This window comes from Anolis carolinensis, chromosome 2 (genome assembly GCF_035594765.1).
Source record: "Anolis carolinensis isolate JA03-04 chromosome 2, rAnoCar3.1.pri, whole genome shotgun sequence".
NCBI lineage: Eukaryota > Metazoa > Chordata > Lepidosauria > Squamata > Dactyloidae > Anolis > Anolis carolinensis.
This window is the reverse complement of record NC_085842.1, coordinates 63,425,184-63,444,976: the sequence shown is the minus strand read 5'-3', so window position 1 is coordinate 63,444,976 and position 19,793 is coordinate 63,425,184. Positions and strand designations below refer to the sequence as shown.

The 19,793-nt window shown below is 40.9% G+C and overlaps 1 protein-coding gene and 1 long non-coding RNA gene across 8 annotated transcripts in view; one reads left to right on the top strand and one right to left on the bottom strand.

Moving 5' to 3' along the window:
• The window catches only part of plxna1 (plexin A1), a 389,627-nt gene that overhangs the window by 108,362 nt on the left and 261,472 nt on the right, over nucleotides 1–19,793 (top strand). The window lies entirely within an intron of this gene.
• On the bottom strand, nucleotides 11,038–19,402 carry LOC134296031 (uncharacterized). The gene is made up of 3 exons (XR_010002588.1): nucleotides 19,247–19,402; nucleotides 15,884–16,068; nucleotides 11,038–13,433 (listed from the first exon to the last, which is right to left on the bottom strand). It is a non-coding gene; the product is annotated as an uncharacterized LOC134296031 (long non-coding RNA).

The following is a 19,793-nucleotide window of genomic DNA, read 5'->3' as shown; positions in this document are numbered from 1 at the left end:
TTTTTTCTGAACAAGCAACCTGAATGTGTTTTATTCCTGTTCTGTTTCAATGATAACTTACAAATAAAGATTTTGCCTTTCTAGTCTATATATTTCAGGAGAGGCGTGATTTTTGGTTCAAATTCAATTTGACTTTTCATTCTTTGACCTTTTTCTGTTTTGGTTGTCTTTCTTACCTCTGAAGCCACCTTTCCCATTCCTTGTTGAATTTCATTTGTTTTGTTCATGGCTCTAAGATTTGGGTTGTTTTGCTGGTAATAAAAGAAAGTAAATGCAAGTATTTATATTGGATTTTAAGACTATAAATTAGTTCTGACTTTGTCAGGATAGACACATTCCTTCTTGTGACAGGAAGAGAGATGAGCCCTGGAATCATGGGGAATGTTTTGTTATCTTCTGTTGCTTGTCCCGTCTCCACTGAAATTCCCTTAACTCAGTTTGTATCTCCAAACCAGATGGTTCCTGCTGCTAAGGCGCTGGGGAGGTCTCCAAAATCTGCGTCCTTCCATTAGAGTTCATGCCCTCTTCAGCTTGTTTATTTTCTCCCAGAGAAGCTGCAGCTGATGTGGCCTCATTCCTGTTTTTGTTGGCTCATATTTTTTAATAATAATAACAACAATAAAATAAACAATCTCTTAGTGTTAAGTGGGTTATCCTGCCCTGGTTGTGTTCTGTCTCCCTGTTCATCATTCATGCTGATAAACTAGAGCCTTAAGAATTGTTTTCCCCTCTCTGTGGGGGAACAGAGGCCTGGTTTTCACACGTGCTCACATTTCTGTCTCCAAATAGCCCTGCATCATTTGGTTGCTAAAGTACTTGCATGTAAAATATTTTTAAAAATCTATTCACTCATCCCAGAGAGCCGGAACATCTGTCTGTGCCAAGACATGAAGGTGAGCCATGGAAAAATAAAATGTGGGTAAGATTTAGAGGGAAGGCAGAATATGGTCAGACAGAGGTCAACATGCTTTAAGCAGAGAGAACCAGAATCCCATCAAAATAAGCAGAAGTAAGCTGCCACCTAGACATAAGATAACCTTGATATCCCCATGGAAATCTCAGGGAGGTGATTTGTCATGGGTAGACAAGTCCTCGGTGATAAATTAGACACATTCAAGGAGTGTTACAGCAATAGATGTTGAAAAAGAGCCGGGAAAGCTGGAATAGATCTAGTCAACAACTAGTCTACTGTGTCAGCCCTGTTTGTTAGAGTTCCTCTAGGAGGAGAGCCAGTTTCAACAAAACTGTCTTGGCAGTGGGGTGAATCATGAGAGTTTGAGGGCAGAGTTTTCTGCAAGTAGTTTTTTTTCAAACACACAATGTGTCAAAATTCCTTTCAGTGAAATTGCAGGATTTGTCCCCTACAGCTCTTATCCATCCTTCACCAGTTGGAGAGTGGGGCCATTGCTCTGGCATTAAAGTGTGAAGAAGTGTCAACAATACTGTGATGTATTGCTTCTACTATCCAGATGTCCTTGGAATGGGTGGTTCTTTCTGTTTTTATTGTTCATCCTTTTTTTTTTGCTGTTTTTGTGTAAATAATTTCTGTTTTTTTATCTTAACTTTTCCATCCCGTTTCTACATCAGTTTGTGGCTTTAAAAGAGCCTGCATTAATGTTTTATGCATGGTTAAGTTTATGTTCTCTCTCTTGTCTTTGTGCACATGTGTTCTCATTTTTGTATACAATTTTGTCTAATACAGTTACATTTTACAAGCTGTTTACTTTCATAATTTTCTATATTCCCTCACTATTGTATGCATTTTTATGTACATTTCCCTCTAATATATGGCCTTTTTTGCTTGGGGAATGCTATCCTGAAATTATCATAAGTTGAAACACAAAAGGATATCTGTATGTTTGTTCTTAATACTGATTTTTCTTTGTATGAAATTATTACACTCTCCTCCAAAAACACTGAAGTGAATGAAATTATCCTCAGTATTAGGGAATGGCTCTTTGTGCCAGTTCTTGGAGGCGGAACATTTTAAGGAGCTCCTGGCTTCAAATCCCCTTGTTCAGCTTAGCATTTGAGATCATGCTTGGATTGCAATGTCTTTTAATTTCTCATGTTTCTATGCTTTCACGGAAAGAGCCTGCATGGCAACTTAATCATTTTTCTCCCCCAAAGCAAAAAAGTTAGCAGTGCCCTTAGATGTCAGAATTGGTCACAGGGTTTTAGCAGAAGCCATATAGTTTGTCTCTTGTCTCCTTTTCCTTGTCAATTTTCAGATAGCATTAACAGGCCTTTAATGGCCAGGGTGCAGCTTGTATCCTATAGCCCAAGCTGCTCCAAACCTTTCAGCTTCTCTTTTATTTGCAACTCTCCAAAGACTTTTCGACCTTGCCTTCCTGTCACTCCCACCCTTTCACCCTGTCGTTCCCAACCTCAGTAATGCCTTTCAATCAGTCACACTGAGCTTGTGACACTCCAAGCTCTTTGCTCTTGTCTGTAATCCCATTTACTGCCTGTGGCCCTGTTGACAGGATTGACAAGTGTGTCTGTGATGTGGCTGTGTCCTGCACTTAACCAAGGGGTGGGGGAGCTGGTGGTTTCTCCCCCAGTGGAAAGAGATTAAAAAGAAATGAGGTAGACTGTCCAAGCAAAAAATCTACACTCTGCCTACATTCTGCACCCAAAATAAATGAGGTTTATTAAAATATATTTGTGTGCTTTAATTTGTCAAATTTTACAAGTATGGACAGGCATTTGGAGATAATAGTGGGGATGAAGGTTGTTTATTAGGTACTGGATGATGTAATAGATATATGCAAGCGTGATCGTGAGGTTCGATATAGAGTTACTTTATGAGGCAAACTACCATGTCCTATCTATCAGAAACTCAGTTTCTGGCTTCAGTTGTTGACACAATGCTGCAGTATGTTCATTTTAAAAAACCCACAATCTTGAAGACTGGAAACCTCTCTTTAGATGAGGTAAGCAGAGGTTATCAGTATTTTGAAGCAACAACACTAGATTCTTCGTTGCACACATTCATTATGCCATGGCTACAGCCACAGCCATACTAAACATGTCCCAGTATTCTCAGAATGGGGTGGCATGGCAGACTTCAGTTCCATCCATTATTTTCCTCAGCACATACTGGCAGAGTTGTTCTTCTTAATACCATGCCCTTAAGTAATGCCAGTGCATAATGACTTCAAACAGACACCAGACCTCTTTTCTTGGGTTTTGGATATGTGGAGTTCACCTCTTTTAGCTGCCTGTTTGTGTGTGTGATCTGTCTGATTCACCTGCCTGTGCTGTTCTGCCCTCTCTCACTTGAGAACTATAGTTCTGGGAATAAGATTCCTCTTCTCTCCCCCATCTCCTTTCAGTCTCTCTCTGCCTTCCAGAGAAATGATTTGAAGGCCGTTAAGAGCTGGCCCTCCACTCCCTCTTTGGGTGTTCAACATTTGGCTTGAGGGTGCTGGGCTGACCCGCTCTGCTCTCAGTCTGGAATGTCATATGCTTGTCATGTGGAGGGAGACTCCCACTAGAAAGCTCCAGGGCTTATTCTCTGTAGCCAGTCCTGGACCCACCAGACAAGGAGATTGCTACGCCAGCTGTCTTGGGCTATTACAAGAGCCTTTTGTTCTTGTTCTTTGGTTTGTTTTTTTCTTTGTCTCTAACTGGTTTCTCTCCCCATTCCCCTGAATCTCCCCTCTCTCTGTATAGTCTCTCTAGGCTCCCGTGGTTTCCATCTGAGAAAGGCAAAGCTCCCGTAGAGGGTGTCCTGTGTCTTCCGGCCTCCCTGTGCTTGGCTGTGTTTTCCTCTGTATCTCTTACTCATTTCCTCCATTCAATAGCAATAATGTTAATGGCATGACAAGGTAGGCAAGTGTTGCCAAAGCGAATCCATCAAATACTTCTCAGCGAGCTCCCCCGCCCCACGGGAGCACTTTAAGTGCAGGGCCTTTTAATAAAGGTGAAGGCTGGTAGCTCTGGTGTGTTAAGTTGGGGGGGGGGGGAGGCGGGAGCAACGAAGCAGGGCTTAGACCGGCCATTGTCAGTAGCTGGGAAAGAGGGGCTGATTTGCTCTTTGTCAGCATCTGACTTTGTTGAACTGGCCAGTTCCAAACAGGATGCTTTATTGTTGCAGGAAACAATGATAACTTTACCCTCTGGGAGAAAGGAGGGATTGCAGGAAGCTTTTAAACAGAGGTTGGATGGCCGTCTGTCAGGGGTACTTTGTGCATTTACTGCATGACAGGGGATTGGACTAGATAGACCATGTTGTCTCTTCCAACTCTATTATTCTATGATTCTATGAGGGATTGTGGGGTGGGCAGGGGTAATGTGGCAGCAGCTGACTATCTTTCCAGAAGTAGCTCCGATAAGACCCCTTTCCAAACAGGGCTAGAGTGTCTCCCTCTCCTGTGAAGTCTGCCCAGAGGCTCCTGACTGGCTGGAGGAAGAGACTGTGTGTGCACTGTCAGCTGCCAGCCCAGGACAGAGGGCCATTGCTTGTGCCCAACAGAGATGTTTCTCTGAGGCTCCCGCTTATGAATGCTTTCTGTGCTGAGGTTTGTATGACAGAACAGCATTCCCAAATGGCATTTCTAAAGTGTACTTGAAACGTAACACAAGGGGAAAGACATCTCACCTCAGACTTGCACTCAGGTATGCTACTTATCCAGAACCTTCTCCTCTTTTAGATTTGTGTTTAATGCAAACATGGAATTGAGCATACGTGCACTACATGGAGAAGGGTCATATGGATTTGATTACTCCCACCTTTTTTCAGTCATCTCACAACAAAAATCAAGGAGTGTATTATTCCACCCATTTCTGGTATATTGTTACATCCAGAAGTATATTACACCAGGCCTTGAACTCCTTCCCATCCCTGGAATTGTTGTTTGCATTTTGTGTTTCAAATAGTTATGGATGCATATTTGTCACAATACTGCATAACTATTGTCTTTTCCCTTCTCTTAGTCTCTGGTGCTTCGTGGGCAATAATTTCTCTTAAAATATGTCCCATGCTCAGGTCAGTGTCGACAGGTAAATACCGTGAAGGAAATGAGTTCCAGCTTCGGGCTTTTAGCCAGCTGTGATGTAGTATAAGAGGCATTACCAAGCCTTCCCCTGAAAATGCTGAGTTTGCACATCTCCGTGTCTCCTTTTCATCAGACCCTGGAGACTGAGCCATGCGTATTCTCTTCCCTAAGAAGCCTTTACTGCTGGAGCTGATGAATGGAAGTGGAAGGTGACTGTCTGGCTAGCTTTTCACAGATACCTAGCCTTGGTGTCAAAGGAAATATAGCACTTATCAGGAGCTCCCAGAAGTGCAAACAAGGCAGCACCAGTTCTACAAAACTGTGGGCCCTTTAAAAATTATGTAGGGAAATGGGGCAATGTGTATATCTGGGGAGTAAGAGGCTAAAACACAATTTAAAAAGTCAATGAAGTCATAAGCTGATAATTAAGAAAAAGTATAATGTGGTTGAGTGATGTTCCTGTCAAGGCACTGCTATCATTTTGGACTGGATGGATTTTTCTCTTACCTTATGTATTGCAATAATAAGACTTAGGACAGAGTCTCTGTCCTTCACAGTGAAAGGAAGCAGCCATTTCTTCTTCTTGCATTTCTTATCCCAGCACTTTTCTTTCCTGATGAAACAGAGGTCTCCAGTTTAACTGTGCTTCTGCTGATATATTTTCTGTGACAACGAAAGATAATGTGAATAGTGCAGTAATTGTGTAAAACAGAGTTGGGTGTTCTCAGGAGCAGTGCTTTCTTTGAGCTTCCGCTTTGAGTGGCCAGAAGTGACATTGCTTCACTCCCTTTTAATGAAGGGTTTGTTTTTTAAAAAAAAACAAAAAACTGATTTTGAGGTGGATGTCAAGCATTTAATAGATACTTGTCAATAATTGGGATAAAAATACGTTATCTTTTTGTGGGGCAGAGTCTGTTTGGGATCTGAAGGTTGATAGGAGCCTCAAAGGCTGCACTAGAGCTCTGAAATGGCCACACAAAAGGGCCACACTGTTTCCATGCTTGGTGTGAAAGAACAATGACAAGTTTGTCTCAGAGTAAAATCTGTACTGCACTCTCTGGTGACTCCTTAGGCTGATTGGAGAGCATTTTTCTAAATAAGTTATGGAGACTTCTGTGGAACCGTTTGTTAGCTTGCAGACTCAGAAATATTCTGAACCTTGAAAATAGTACATAGCTTCAAAGGGAGTGTCTTTTTGCCGCTGTTGCTGCTTTTTCCAGTAGTGGGGGAAGACATGGAGTAGTTTTGCAACATCTTTCTCTCTGCTTTACCTTAATTGATGCTAAAGCCTCATCAAATAAACTGGCTTTTGTAACAATTGCCTTAATGCCCTTGTTCTGTCTATGTCCTGTGTCTTTGCTGTCCATCCTAGCTGCTATTTTATTGTCCACATTTTGCCATTTCACACATTTCCGTGCTTTGCCCTTCGGTCCTTCTCACACCGCAAAGCAGTATTGTGCTGAACTAGCAGCGGTTAATGATGCCTATCTGTCACCAAGTTTAACCAACAACTCTTGTCCCCCGAATTAATAGCTCTTTGCAGTGGTACAAGCCAGGGATCACTGCAGCTGTTTCCTTCTCTGGTACTCCTTTCTAGGACTGAGATGCTAATTGTATCTAGCCATCAGATTGCATAACTTAGGATGAAGCAATGTGCTTCTTTTATTTAAGAGTGGGTCTTTGATCCTTTTGCCCAGTGACATCTTTGGCTAGACCTAAGTACTTAAAATGACAAACAAACAGATTTGAGGGGAATTCTCTCCATTTTTCTTCCCCCCCCCCTCCCCTGTTCCAGTTATTGTTATTAAAGGGTTTGGGTCTTGCTTCCAAAGACAAAAACACAAAACAGAGGCAGGCTCATTACCCTGTGAGGAAGGACTTCATGAAATTGTCAAATAATAAGTATAGCCTATGGACACAAGGGATGCTAGCGTAAAGCAGAGGTAGGTAACCCAGTTCATTTCAGACTTCCCATATTCACTTACTATTAGCCATGCTAGCCTGGGGCATATGGTAATTATAATTTGAAACATCAGCAGGTTGCCTGTATCTGACATTCAGCTTGTCAGATGCAGGTGCCCTGGCTGAAATGTTTCCAAGTCTCTGCAAAACACAACTCTCCAGAAATGAGACATACAGAAACAGATACAATCTTGCTTTCCTTTTTTTTTTCCTCAGCAGGTAGAGACTGATGCTTATTGTGAATTTGCCCTCTGTCAGGGTGAATTTGTACATCTGTAGCAAGAGCAGAAGATAAAGAGCAAAATGAACAGCAAAGGTGCTTCTGTTGTGCATTTGCTCTTTCTCAGGGCCTCTTATGGGGCCCGCTCTGGTAAATAGGATTTTGAGTGTTTATCAGGCTGCCAAATGCTTTGTCACCATATCCTTGGAATGAACAAGTTCCCTCCTCCCCCCTTCCTCACCTCTAACCCAGGCCTCTTTATACGAAAAGAGAGCAGAGGTACAGTCGATCTTTGGAAATGACCTGGCTGGGGAGACCCCTGCAGCAAAGGAGTTGGTGGTGGTGATATTAAGCTGTACCATTCAGATGGAAATGAGACGAGAGGCCCAAATTCTTGAGAGGATCCTCCTGTCAGGGTGATTGTGTTCACTGAGTAGCAGGAACACTAATTAATTCAGGCTTTTCTGTTGGCAGAATTGTTTCCACATTTATCTCCTCACTGGGAGGAATGTGGAGTTGAGGAGGAGGAGGAGAGTGAAAGAGCACCCCAAGGTGAATAATGGAGGTGTCTATTCTAGAGACAGAGGCTGCCTATGGATTTTGCTGGTGTGGAAAGAGGCTGTTCCGGTATCCAAGGCAAGCTTTTGTCCCTGACTAACGCAGATTAATGGTAGTTGTGGGATGCTGCCTGTTCTCTGCTTCACTCTGATCCCTCTTCCTGCACAGGCAAGTTCAGATTTCAATGATGTATGTGTGTGTAGTTTAATCTGTTCTCCTCTTTATTTATTTATTTATGTTTGTTTGCTTGCTTGCTTGCTTCTCTTTAATGCACTTCTTAGCCACTTTTAAAGACTGCATCACTTCCAGGGTGGCTAACTGTACTAAGCATTCTTTCCAATATCAATATAGCAAGATGGTGAGATCATAAATCGGTTTTTAAGCAAACAGAATAGTGAATTCGTTAAAACCTGTTAAACCTAGAGTTTCTTGAGAGTTCATGTTTTCCCCTTCATTCAAGAGATGGGGGGGCAGGGGAAGGTTGAAATAGCATCATTTTTTAATATGAGGACAGCAAAGTATGATGAGCAACTCCATGATTTAATGCAAGTTATGGCACCAGAGATGCTGTAATCCCAGCTAGGAAATGATAAGTCCCCTCCCCTAATAAAAGTGTTGATTTCTGAAAGGCAACAGGACTGGTGGTACTGTCTCCAATTAAAACCAAGGCAGTACAGACTAAGCATGAGTAGAAGAGAGCTGGACTTTGTGGGTCAGGGCTCTATATAAATTTGAATGAATCCCTGCAGTTAGGGGTAGTCCATCTGTTACTCATGTTTTGGTAGAAATCTTAGAGCTCTAATGGGGTCAATTGTTTGCTGATTCCATCTGGGCTCCACATTGAGGATAAGGGGCTTCATGACAATTGGCACCCATCTGGTCTGAGCAGTTCGCTGTCAGAGCAGAAGTGTTGCACTCATCTCTGTCTCCTGCAGTGAGTCTGAGACCGGATTGAGTGTTAGTTTGTTAGCCAGGATGGCCTCCGTTGCTTCTGCTTATAGATGCTTATAGATGTTCATACACAAGAGTGATGGCAGGATAAGTCACCTTTTATGGTTCATGACTTGACCTCTGTGGTTCCTATAGCAACAACTATTGCATGTGACTTCCAGATTGGGCTGCAAATCTGCCATAAATCACAAGTGAAATGAAGGTGCAGGCAGCAGTAAAATAGGAAGAATGTGAAGGGCTTTGGGAATGAAGGGCTACTTCTGTTGCTGAAAGCTGCTGCCTGATTCTGTAATAATTCTTGGACCCATTTGATAGTCACAGTGCATTCATCTATATTGCATGGACCACAGTAGGAGGGCTGTGCTTTCAACATTGGCTCCACCTTTTTGTCCAAGGCCTGCAAAAGCTCAAGGCGAGCTACTTTTAGATCTCCCTTTCATCCCACTCTTTTGCCCTCTGCAATTATTAGTTTGCCTTTTTTGAGATGGGGTTTAGGGGGTAATGAAGTTGTCCTTATGGTTAAATTGATCCTGCTGAGAAGGAAAGGGGTACAATTTCGTTAGGCTTTGGTGATCAAAAGGGAATAGAAAGAATATTTGAGATGGGATTTGTCAAAGAGTAAGAATACGTGCAAGTAGCAGGGGGTCTATTACATGTTTCCATGATGACAAATCTGCATCAGGGTTTTGTAGAGGGACCACCTTCAGTTTTCTCAAGCTTCTAAATATCTGAAGCCACCAGATTTGGTGTGATCTTGGAAGCTAATCAGGATCAGCCCTGGTTACTACTTCGGTGGGAGATTTCCAAGGAATACCAGGTGCTGAAGGTTGGATTTCATAAGAAAGGATTGGAAAAACTACTGTAGAGTATTTCTTCCCTTAGACAACCCTGTGAAATTAATGGGGTCACCATAAGTCAACACACAACTTGAAGGTACACAGCAGTTAATTCTAAACCCATCAGTCTCAGAAGAAACATATATGGAACACTGTGATTAAAGGGGCCTTGATTGTGTCTGAATTATATATAAGCTGTACAGTATGAGGTAAACAATCAGGCAGATCAAGATAACTGGGGTAATCCATGGGCATGTCATGTTATTGCAAATAACCAAAGATTGTGCTCATCAAAGGGCCTGCCAGATAGGAATGGTGGCTGGTTGGGATTTAGGGATGCCGGTGGGTTTAGTGGACTAAGGCGCTCATCACCCAGTCCTTGAGACCTGTGTGGTAATCCTGTCTTAGGCTACAATTGGAAAAAAAGTTGGGGGTTTAAAGTGATTTGTTAAAATTGATGAGTTTTATGGCTTCTCAGTCTTATCCTCCACTCAGACTCATCAGAAAAGTCTTGCTTAGCTGACATCATTAGCATAATCTACTCAGGAGACACCTAAGAACATTTGAGGGAGAAAGAAAGGAATGAGTCACAGACTTCCCACTTGGCTAACAGGGCTTCAGTATGTATGTATTGTATTCATCAAGAGCTGGATGGATATTTATAAACCATTTGTGTTTGAAGATTTCAAAGTAGTGTATAGCAATGATAAAACATAGTAAAACAATATCTAAAATAATGATGCAATATTTTCATATTATGCTGTACCAACTATGGGGGTATGTAGAAATTAACCATAGTGGGGGGAAATGTGATAAATGCTCCTGGTTATGGTTGAATCATTCTGTTGTATGTCTAGTTACAAATAAAACTTGCATTTCAAAACTGGAAATGTTAGCATGAAATATATCAAAGCAGCACAGTCCAGGTTTCTAAAATGAACTCCAGACACAACTTCAGTTCTTCCTTTCATGAACTTTACCCTCCCAAAGTTATGTCTCTTATTTTAATGTGTACAGCATTTCAAATCTTTTTATCTCGATGCAAATCTGTTCTCACGACTATATTAGTATAGGCTCTACTTCTGAAAGGCACTATTTTAGATTCCGGAGCAAAAGAAGCCTCTAGATTGTAACCCCAAAGCTATGCATTATAAACTTCAAAAAGAAAATGTGATGATGACAAGGTTTTGTATTTGGAACATTGTGGTGTTTCCTCTTCTTTTTCCTGATGATTTTTCTGATGATAAATGGCAGAATAATAACCTGACAACAAAGATTTCTGAACAGCATGGTATCGTAGAAGGTTTATCAATGGGGTACCATAAGTCCTGGATTGCCAGAAGGGCTAGATTTCAAGGCTAATGCCTAAATTGTCTTCATAGTATAGAAAATATTTTAGTAGAGATGTTGTGATTATCAAGCCCATTTGCTAATGCTAAACATCCTTGTGGCAACTACAGTAATTGCCTACATGAAAAGCAATAACAGGAAAGCTATTGAATTTATTTTCAGCATCCTTTTAATGTAATTTAGCAGCTGGAAATAGGAAAGTGAACTAGCACCATGTGACAAGGTATTTCATTTCAAATCATGAATTGAAGAATGTGACTGAGTGGTTAAAAATATTCAGGTTGAGATTTCTACCCTAATAGTTTAATTGAAGAATAATACAAGGGTGTGAGTCTGTAGGGGCTAAAAACTTCTGAAAAACGCAATTGCAAATGTATCAGAACTCCTCTTTTAGGAAATACGTTTTTTTCTCTAGTAACACATTAATAATTGCCTGACTCCATGTTAGATCAGGTACAAGGGGTACATTATTAACTTCCTTTTAGAACTTGTGATGGTATATTACTGATGTGAGCTCACTCAAGCTATTCCAACTGGTACAGCAATATGTATGGCTCTTCTAGAGACAGGAACCACCCCTCCTTTTCTTCCTTAGGGAAGTGAAGATAAAGCAACAACTGGCTCAGACTTGCATCTTCTCTTGCCTCCACCCTCCTCTGGCCTCTGTAATTGACAAACTCGTTGGAAGAACAAATGTTATTTTAATTTAATTTTCAGACAAACAACAGTCCAGGGACAACGTTAAATTCATGGAATTGGCTTAATGTGATGAAATTTAATGAGGCAATTTGCGTTCTGCCCTAGGCCTTTGTAGTGCGCTTGCCCCTAGCTGTGTGAGATGCTGTTTTCTCTGAAAGTAAAGGCTCATATTGCCCCTCAAGTGCTTTTTCTTTTTCCCTGCATTCTTATGGGAGGAGGGAATAATTCTTTTCTTATTTTAAATACAGTTCTGAAATCCAGGGATGCATTTACTTGTTTGCACATGAAAACACATTTCACTGAATTCATGTTGAGTCTTCAGGTGTGGGTAATCTTGTGCCTCCACTTCATTTCATCATTAGATTTTTAAAACAGAATACAGAGACAAAATTTGGTCAGCAGAACCTGAATGAGGCCAAAGCAGAAGTTTTTTTGTGTGTGTGTCAGGCGCAACTTGAGAAACTACAAGTCGCTTCTGGTGTGAGAGAATTGGCTGTCTGCAAGGACATAGCCCAAGGTGCGCCCAGATGTTTAGATATTTTTACCATCCTGTGGGAGGCTTCTCTCATGTCTGCATGGGGAGCTGGAACTGACAGAGTGAGCTCACCCCGCTCTCCCTGGATTCGAACCGCTGAACATATATCAGTATCAGACAGGCCTTTGCTTCTAGTGCCACTCAAAATCATCTAAAATAAAAAAATCTTTGCAAAGTAGGGGAAAAGTTGAAACATGATGTATGTTATCCCCTCTTCCTAGTATTTTTACACCTCCTCTTGTGAGGAAACCTTGGCTGTTTCTTATAAAAGAGAGTACCTCACTTTTGGAACACAATTTGTAGGAATGCTGGGGGTAAAGGAGGCATTGTTTTCTTCTGGGATTTGGATGTTGAGTTGTCTTTATCTATTGTTCCCAATGACCAGGATTGGATGCACATTTCTTAGATTGGCTGTCAGAGACAAAAAGCTCCAGGTTGTTATGTTATCTTTGCCTTCCCCTGCCTTGCACTTTCCTTCAGAAGTCACTTTATAAATGGGAAATAAATTCCACTAGGTTTCCCAGGAGATTTTAAGTAGTATGATTCAGCAGTAAGGTGTTTTGTTTGTTTTGTTTTTGTTCTTTTAAAAATGGTTAATAATACATAATATTTCTAGCCACAAATGTCTGTTTAGGGCAGATTCTGAGTTAAGTACTGAAAAGGTCATTCGTGCTCTCAAATGATTTTCCTTTCATCTTTAATTCTTCCATCCCTCCACCCAACTTTGTTCTAATCAAAACTATGCTGAATGTGTCTTTTTCTTCTACCTATTCTACCAGCTAGAAGTCTCTTTGTTAGTAAAAAGCTCCAGGCATTATCTTTTCCAGCATGTGCAGAACCAGGGAGAGGCCTAGCGTTAGTGAGAGTTGGGTGGATTAACACTGATCAAGTGTACAACTGCATGGGATTTTGTTCTAATTCTCCATTTTATGTTCTCTCCTGAGCTCTTCCAGAGGGCAAGTGAAAGTGAAGGTTTACCCTCTCTTGTCATATAGGAAGGGCACTTCCAACAATCTGTTGCCTTGCCTCTGACACCATCAACACAGATACTCCTGTTGCGTAGCCAGCACTTTTAGCAAGAGAAACCTACACCACAAAACTAGTGTGTATTATGTACATGATTTCTAAATAATAGATTAATGTGTGTGTTCAAAATGAGCTGCCACTTTGAGCCTCCTGTGGGACAGATAAAGTGGGGTCGTCGTTGTTGTCTCGCTCGTTCAGTCATTTTCGACTCTTTGTGACCTCATGGACCAGTCCACGCCAGAGCTCTCTGTCAGCCGTTGCCGCCCCCAGTTCCTTCAAGGTCAAGCCAGTCACTTCAAGGATAAACATAAATATAAATATTATATATTGCGCTTATTGAAACAGAGAAGCCCAAACAATGTGAAATACTAGCAGCAATGTTAATCTCTAGTTAGCATTCTTTTCTCATTTTCAGCTTGTGGTTTGCTATTGTCATGGCTTTGCATCCTCCTAAGGATCATCTTTCCTCTTTTATACTAAAGCTGAAGTAGACTACAGGGCTCACAGTCACATGGAAGTGCTTCCTTTCCTTTTTAGACTTCGGGAAATGACATTGTCTGTCTAGACCTGCTCCATATGGAATGATCCATCTCCTTTTAAGTATGATGCAATCTTTTAAGTAGTAGTTGCACAGTGTTATTCTTGTGTCCACTGCCTTACTGGGATTCCTGTTTGCATCTTGTATGGGTGGTGGTTAGCAATGTGTCCTCCTATGTATTCCTCTTTCTAGCTATCCAACAGATGATGAGCCGGCCAAATTGTGGATGAGTCCCCAAGAGTTGGCCTATGGAGCTGTTTGTGCTTCAGCTTTCTTGCCATCTCTCTTTCTTGCCATCTCTCTTTCTTTCCCAAAAAACTATAGTAGCCAAGGAATTATTTCCATTTCCTGTCAACAGGGCTAAATAAATAGCTTCTTAATCCCAGTGTGACCATGCCTGTAAAGATGTGCATATCTGCATAGTTTCCGTCTGTTAGGATCACAAAAGGAGACTAGGGCAATGGTGGACAGGGAGTGGGGCACTGATTAATGTATAAGCAAGCAACCATTTTGACATTAGAATTTTACTGAGAGGTTAAACAAGGAGAGATCCAAGGAAAGTTCACAGAAAGGACGAAAAGGCCAGAAGGCTTCAGAAAAAACTGCCAACATATTAAAAAGTAGGTCAGAGCTTTTCTGTCCTACACTTGAAAAAACTATAGGTTGAGATCAAACAGGGAGACCACAGTGTTGCAGAAGGTTGTGATTTCCAATGTTGCATAAGTGCAGTAGCCTAGTAGTGGTTTTCATTCTTCTTCATTTTATCATGTGACAAGTTCTTCCTTGTTTTTGCCCTTGCTACCGCCTTTCCCCACAAATAAATACTATTTTGATTCCAATAGGACCTGAAGTATTATATCAAGAGATGTGAAACCTTGAAATACATTAGCTATTTGAAGTCAGAGAAAGCATCTTGTTCTTCTTTTAAGCCCTAAAAAATTCAGAAAGCTAAAGGACATCCCTTCCTCAGCATAAAGAGGGTCATTTCAGCCATCAAGTAAGATGGATTTAAAATCAAGTGAGGAGTTAGATACCACAGATGTTTAGAAAGATAGAAGTACTGCCCCTCCCACTCAAACTCCTTCCTTTGACCCAACTCTGTGCAATTGTCATGGATTTATGTGACCATTTTGGATCTTCTAGCTACAGTGGCCTTACATATTACATGACAAGGGATCTATATTGAATGTCCAAATGTTGGCCTTCCAAATGTTTTGGAATCCAACCACCGTAATCATGGCAATGCATGCTGAGGCTTTCAGGCATTGAATGTCCAAGACTTTTGGAGTGTCAGAAGTTCACCACCACTGCTTTATTCTCTTCTGGCCTTATTTATGCTATGTGGTCAGTAACTTAGGCTGTGACCCAAAGGTAAACAGTCTGGATGGAATTTTTTACCTGTCGAGGAACTATCAAATTTTGCCCTTCAAAAAAAATCACCTAAAAATCACTCATGATCTTTTCCCACGTTAGAAAGCAGAATTAAAAAGCCAGTACTGACCTTTTGAAGTATTTTGAGGCATTCCCATTCTTCAGGATATATTGCATGCATAGAAGAATGGGAATTTACTAGAAAGAGAAGATATATCTGCTGATTCAGAAGAAGGCCTGTTTGGTTGTTTTGACACCGGGAAGGTCTGTGGGGCACATGTTTAGGACTTTTCTTATGGTGCCGGATGCCTTTCTATTGGTGTGATATACAGTGGAGCTGACAGGTGGCCTATGAGGCCGTCGTAAGTATAACATATTAATAGTATGGTTATTGGCTGGTATAAAAGACAGATGCACTCACTTTCTTAGCAATGTATTACCAGCTTAATGGTCAATGTTGATATCAAGGCCTTCCTTGTAAAATTTTAATAAATGACACCTAAGTGTGTTTATACATGGATTATAAATGGTTAGAAATGCATCAGCAGACGGTGTCACAGATGGTTATTAGCCAAGTTTGTCAGCAAGCTGTTAACCTGGCAAATTCTCTTATCATTTGATAGGAATTGATAAATCAGTTATTAAACTACTTGATAATCATTGATGAAATCACTTCATTAATCACCCCCCAATTAATAAATGAAACTTGGTAAAAATGTGATTTGCATTACACATTATTGCTCTTTGCTTACATGAAGCAGATGTAATGAAATGAAATTTAGTGAAAGACAAATAAACAATGATATACACATTTGTGCGAATATACATACATACCGTATTTCATCACATAATGGTTGCCATCATATAATAGTCGCACACACTCTTTTTGGGATTTCAGTTTCTGTATTTAAGGATTCCTTAGTTCAAGGGGGTGACTATTATGGAGGCTTTATAGCTCTCAACGGCTGGCTTTGCAGCTATGGGGTTTCCCTTGCCTGGCAGCCGAGGGAAGTCCATGCCTGCAAAAAAAAAAAAAAAAGTCACCCCCAAAAGGGGAAAAAGTGAAACTATTACGTGACACAACTTCCCATCAATATGTTTCACTTTCCCATCAATATACTGCACTGCCGCCTAGCCAAGAAACAGAAACAAGAATAAAATTATACATATAGGCAGGTGGTGCAGGCAGAAATAGAACGGATTCTTATGGGTGGCATTACAGAATGGATTCTTTATGGGTGGCAGAATTTCAGGTGTTCCGAAATTCTGACATCCTTTTCCATCATAACAGGGCATAGCAGATGTTCATTAGATATTGGACATGAGGGCATTGCTATTAATGAGGGACAAAAACTTGTCCTCTCTCCCAAATCGGTGATGGTGGTCCAACTCTCAATGAAAGAAATCCCACAAAGGCTGCAAGTATACCTTTGGTCTTTGGAGTATACATGTCCTCCTACACAATCCCTCCTCTGTGCTCCATAGTACTAGCAGTTTTATTAATATAAACATATTTGTATAATGTACAAGGAGGGTCATGTGGTATAAAAATTACCCACTGAGTTTTTGTCAGAGCTCTGTTGCAATTCCAGTGTTCCGTGCCTAGTACTAACTTCATTTGTTTCTTAGAGATGCTGCTTCTGGGTCTCATATTCACTTTGGGGGAAGCAAATCCAGCCACAAAGTATATCAAGTGATATGAAAGGGCAGAGAAAGATGAGGACAAGAATAACACTGTCAGCTGTAGCATATATTGTTATTTAGCGGGCAGAGTAGGAAAGGAGATGGCAGAGATTCTGGGTTATATTCACAGATCTACCTCCTATAGCAGAGGAAATACAAATGAGAATGGCTCACAAGGGAGAAGTAAGGCACAATGAGTGCTATCCCTGCCTGAAAGGTGTGAAGAGCACAATGTGCGGCATTTTCATGGTGGGTGGGCACAGACTTACCCCCCTCCCTCCCGGCCTCAGTTAAACACCTGGCTTTCTGTTTAGCAAAAACAGTCTTTGTTTCTCATTAAAGTTAATTAAATCTAAATAGCAGTCATTTAAAAAGAAATGCCAGTGAAAATTTCACAGATGGAAAAAAAGAAAAGAAAAAAGACATGGACTCTGTGCGTTTATAAAGCTATCCCAAATAATCTCCCATCGCAGCCAAGTTGATCATAGCTGGAATTGCTTATGGAAAATAGCTGTATTAGCAATGGTCACACTTCCAGAGCACTATTCATTAAAAATCATTTCAGCCCCCTGGTAATTGGGTTGAGGGAATGAATGGAGAAACTGAGTCAGAGAGGAGTCAAGTCACAGAGCAGTAGAATCAGAATTGGCATTGGAAACGGGAAGGTTCTGGCTCCAGATCCTATGCACAAACATGGAGCCCACACAGCTTGTGTTGCAAAGCTTTCTTGGATGAGGTTTCCTGGGCAGTTTTGGATGGAAAACAGGGTAGATTGGCTGGCTTTGCTGTAGTGGGCTTCACTTCTTTTAATCAGCAGTGGACTCTGTCAAATAAATTGGTCTAATAGAAACGGAGAACTTTGCACAAAGAGGCCCTACCCTGTGGCACTTTATATGAAATGGTGGCAATGAGATCTAAGTTGTGATTTCCATGAAAGCAAGCTTTTGATTTATATGTACATGTACGTATAAAGGAAATGAAAGGAAATTACTTTGGTTGTAATTTACACTTCAGAAAGCAGAATTCTGAGGGAGTTCCTTTAAAGGGGAAGTACATCTTTTTAAAAGGTGATTTTCCCCCTTCTTAAATTCTCGGTTGGGACTCACTAGTGGGTCTTGGTGTTGGTAAAAGGAGTGAAAAAGAAACAATTTTGAGAGCTTCATAGGCGTGAATTTCTATGTAGGTGAGAACTTTAGAGGCAGGGCCAAAATGGATTGTGATTTATAATTGCACACAGTACAACGTCCTTATCCATGGATTTAATATTCATGTTTTCACTTACTACAGATGCGCACTGAAAGCATCTACCTCCATTGTATCACTATGATAGGATGCAGGTTGGGAAGGCACCTGTCAATTGAGGTGCCCAGAATTGGACACAGTTTTTCAGGTGAGATCTGATCCAAGCAGAATAGAGAGGCACCATGACTTCCCTTGATCTAAACACTATGCTTCTTTTGATGAAGCCCAAAATCCCATTGGCTTTTTAAGCTCCTGCATCACACTATTGGCTCATGTTCAACTTGTTGTCCACTAAGACTTTAAGATCTTTTTCTTATGTACTGTTATCCAAAACTACCCTCCCTGAAAGCAGCACAGTGCGTTAGGACCATTGTTATTGGGGAGAGAAGGAGGTGACTATCTATCAGAGGCAGCCTCTTGTTCCCTTATATCAGGGGTCCCCAAACTAAGGCCCGGGGGCCACATGAGGCCCATTGAAGCCATTTATCTGGCCCCCATGGTGGCGACTCCCTCCTCCTCTGCTGAGGAAGGTGCATGCAGCGCAAGGGAGGAGGGAAAGGCGCGCACCTTTCCTGCCTCCTCCCGCGCCTTCCAAAGATTTGCTTGTTTATAATGGTATTTTAATTATTATTTAATTAATAATTCATTATTAAGGAGTGCTTTGTGAGTGCTTTTGGTGCATAAAGGCAGAAGGGGGTTGGACTAAATGGCCCAAGGGATCTCTTCCAACCCTCTTTATTATTATTATTATTATTATTATTATTATTATTATTATTATTGACACAAAAACACAATATAACACAGCAAACGAGATATAGATGTTGGATTTCATATCACAAAATCACAAGTCAAACAGTTCCCAAGTGTTTAGGGCTGTGTGAATTATTATTATTATTATTATTATTATTATTATTATTATTATTATTATTAACAACATTGAACCTGGGTGGCCATCTGTCGGGGGTGCTTTCCTTGTGCTTTTGGTGCACAAAGGCAGAAGGGGGTTGGACTAGATGGCCCAAGGAGTCTCTTCCAGACCTCTTTATTATTTTTATGATGATGATGATGATGATGATGATTATTATTATTATTAACATTGAGGCTGTATTTGTCCCCATTTTGTTTGTTTATTTCAAAATAAGATATGTGCTATAGTCCGGCCCTCCAACAGGCTGAGGGACCGTGAACTGGCCCCCTGTTTAAAAAGTTTGGGATCCCTGCCCTATATGGTAATTTGAGAGAGGGGGAATAGATGAATAATGTCATAATTACCTTGCTTTTGTCTCTCGAACTGCAGGAGGGATGCAACTACACAGTTTTCTCCTTCCTTTCTCCTCCGCCTTGGCTGTTTAATGGCCAGAGTAGCAGTTTCGCTAGGCTTGGCTGCTGCAGGGAGTGCGGGGTTTACTGGCAGCCATGGAATTATGTGCCTGGAATGCATATACTCTGCCCCAGGATCTCAGCCATAGTTAATATTACAAGTGAATAAATGTAGAATTCAGCAGCCTCATTTACCTGAAAGGCTATGAGCATGTAGACATACTTGAGTAAATGGCATTTTTGTTTACATAAGCATGCAGTGAGTGAAGCTTTCCATATTATGTTTTTTGCAGATGTGGTTTTGCCGGTGCTTTTTATTTTGTTTCATTTTATTCTGGCAGCTTTTGTTTCTTGTTCATTGTCATGGGCAAATGTTTTTAGATGGATTGTCCATCGTGCTACCAACTTGGTTCCTAAAAATTACACAATAGAGAAACAAAAAAGTCAGCTGTGTAAATTACTGATTTACAAAATATGATAATTTGTTTGTTGTAGGAAT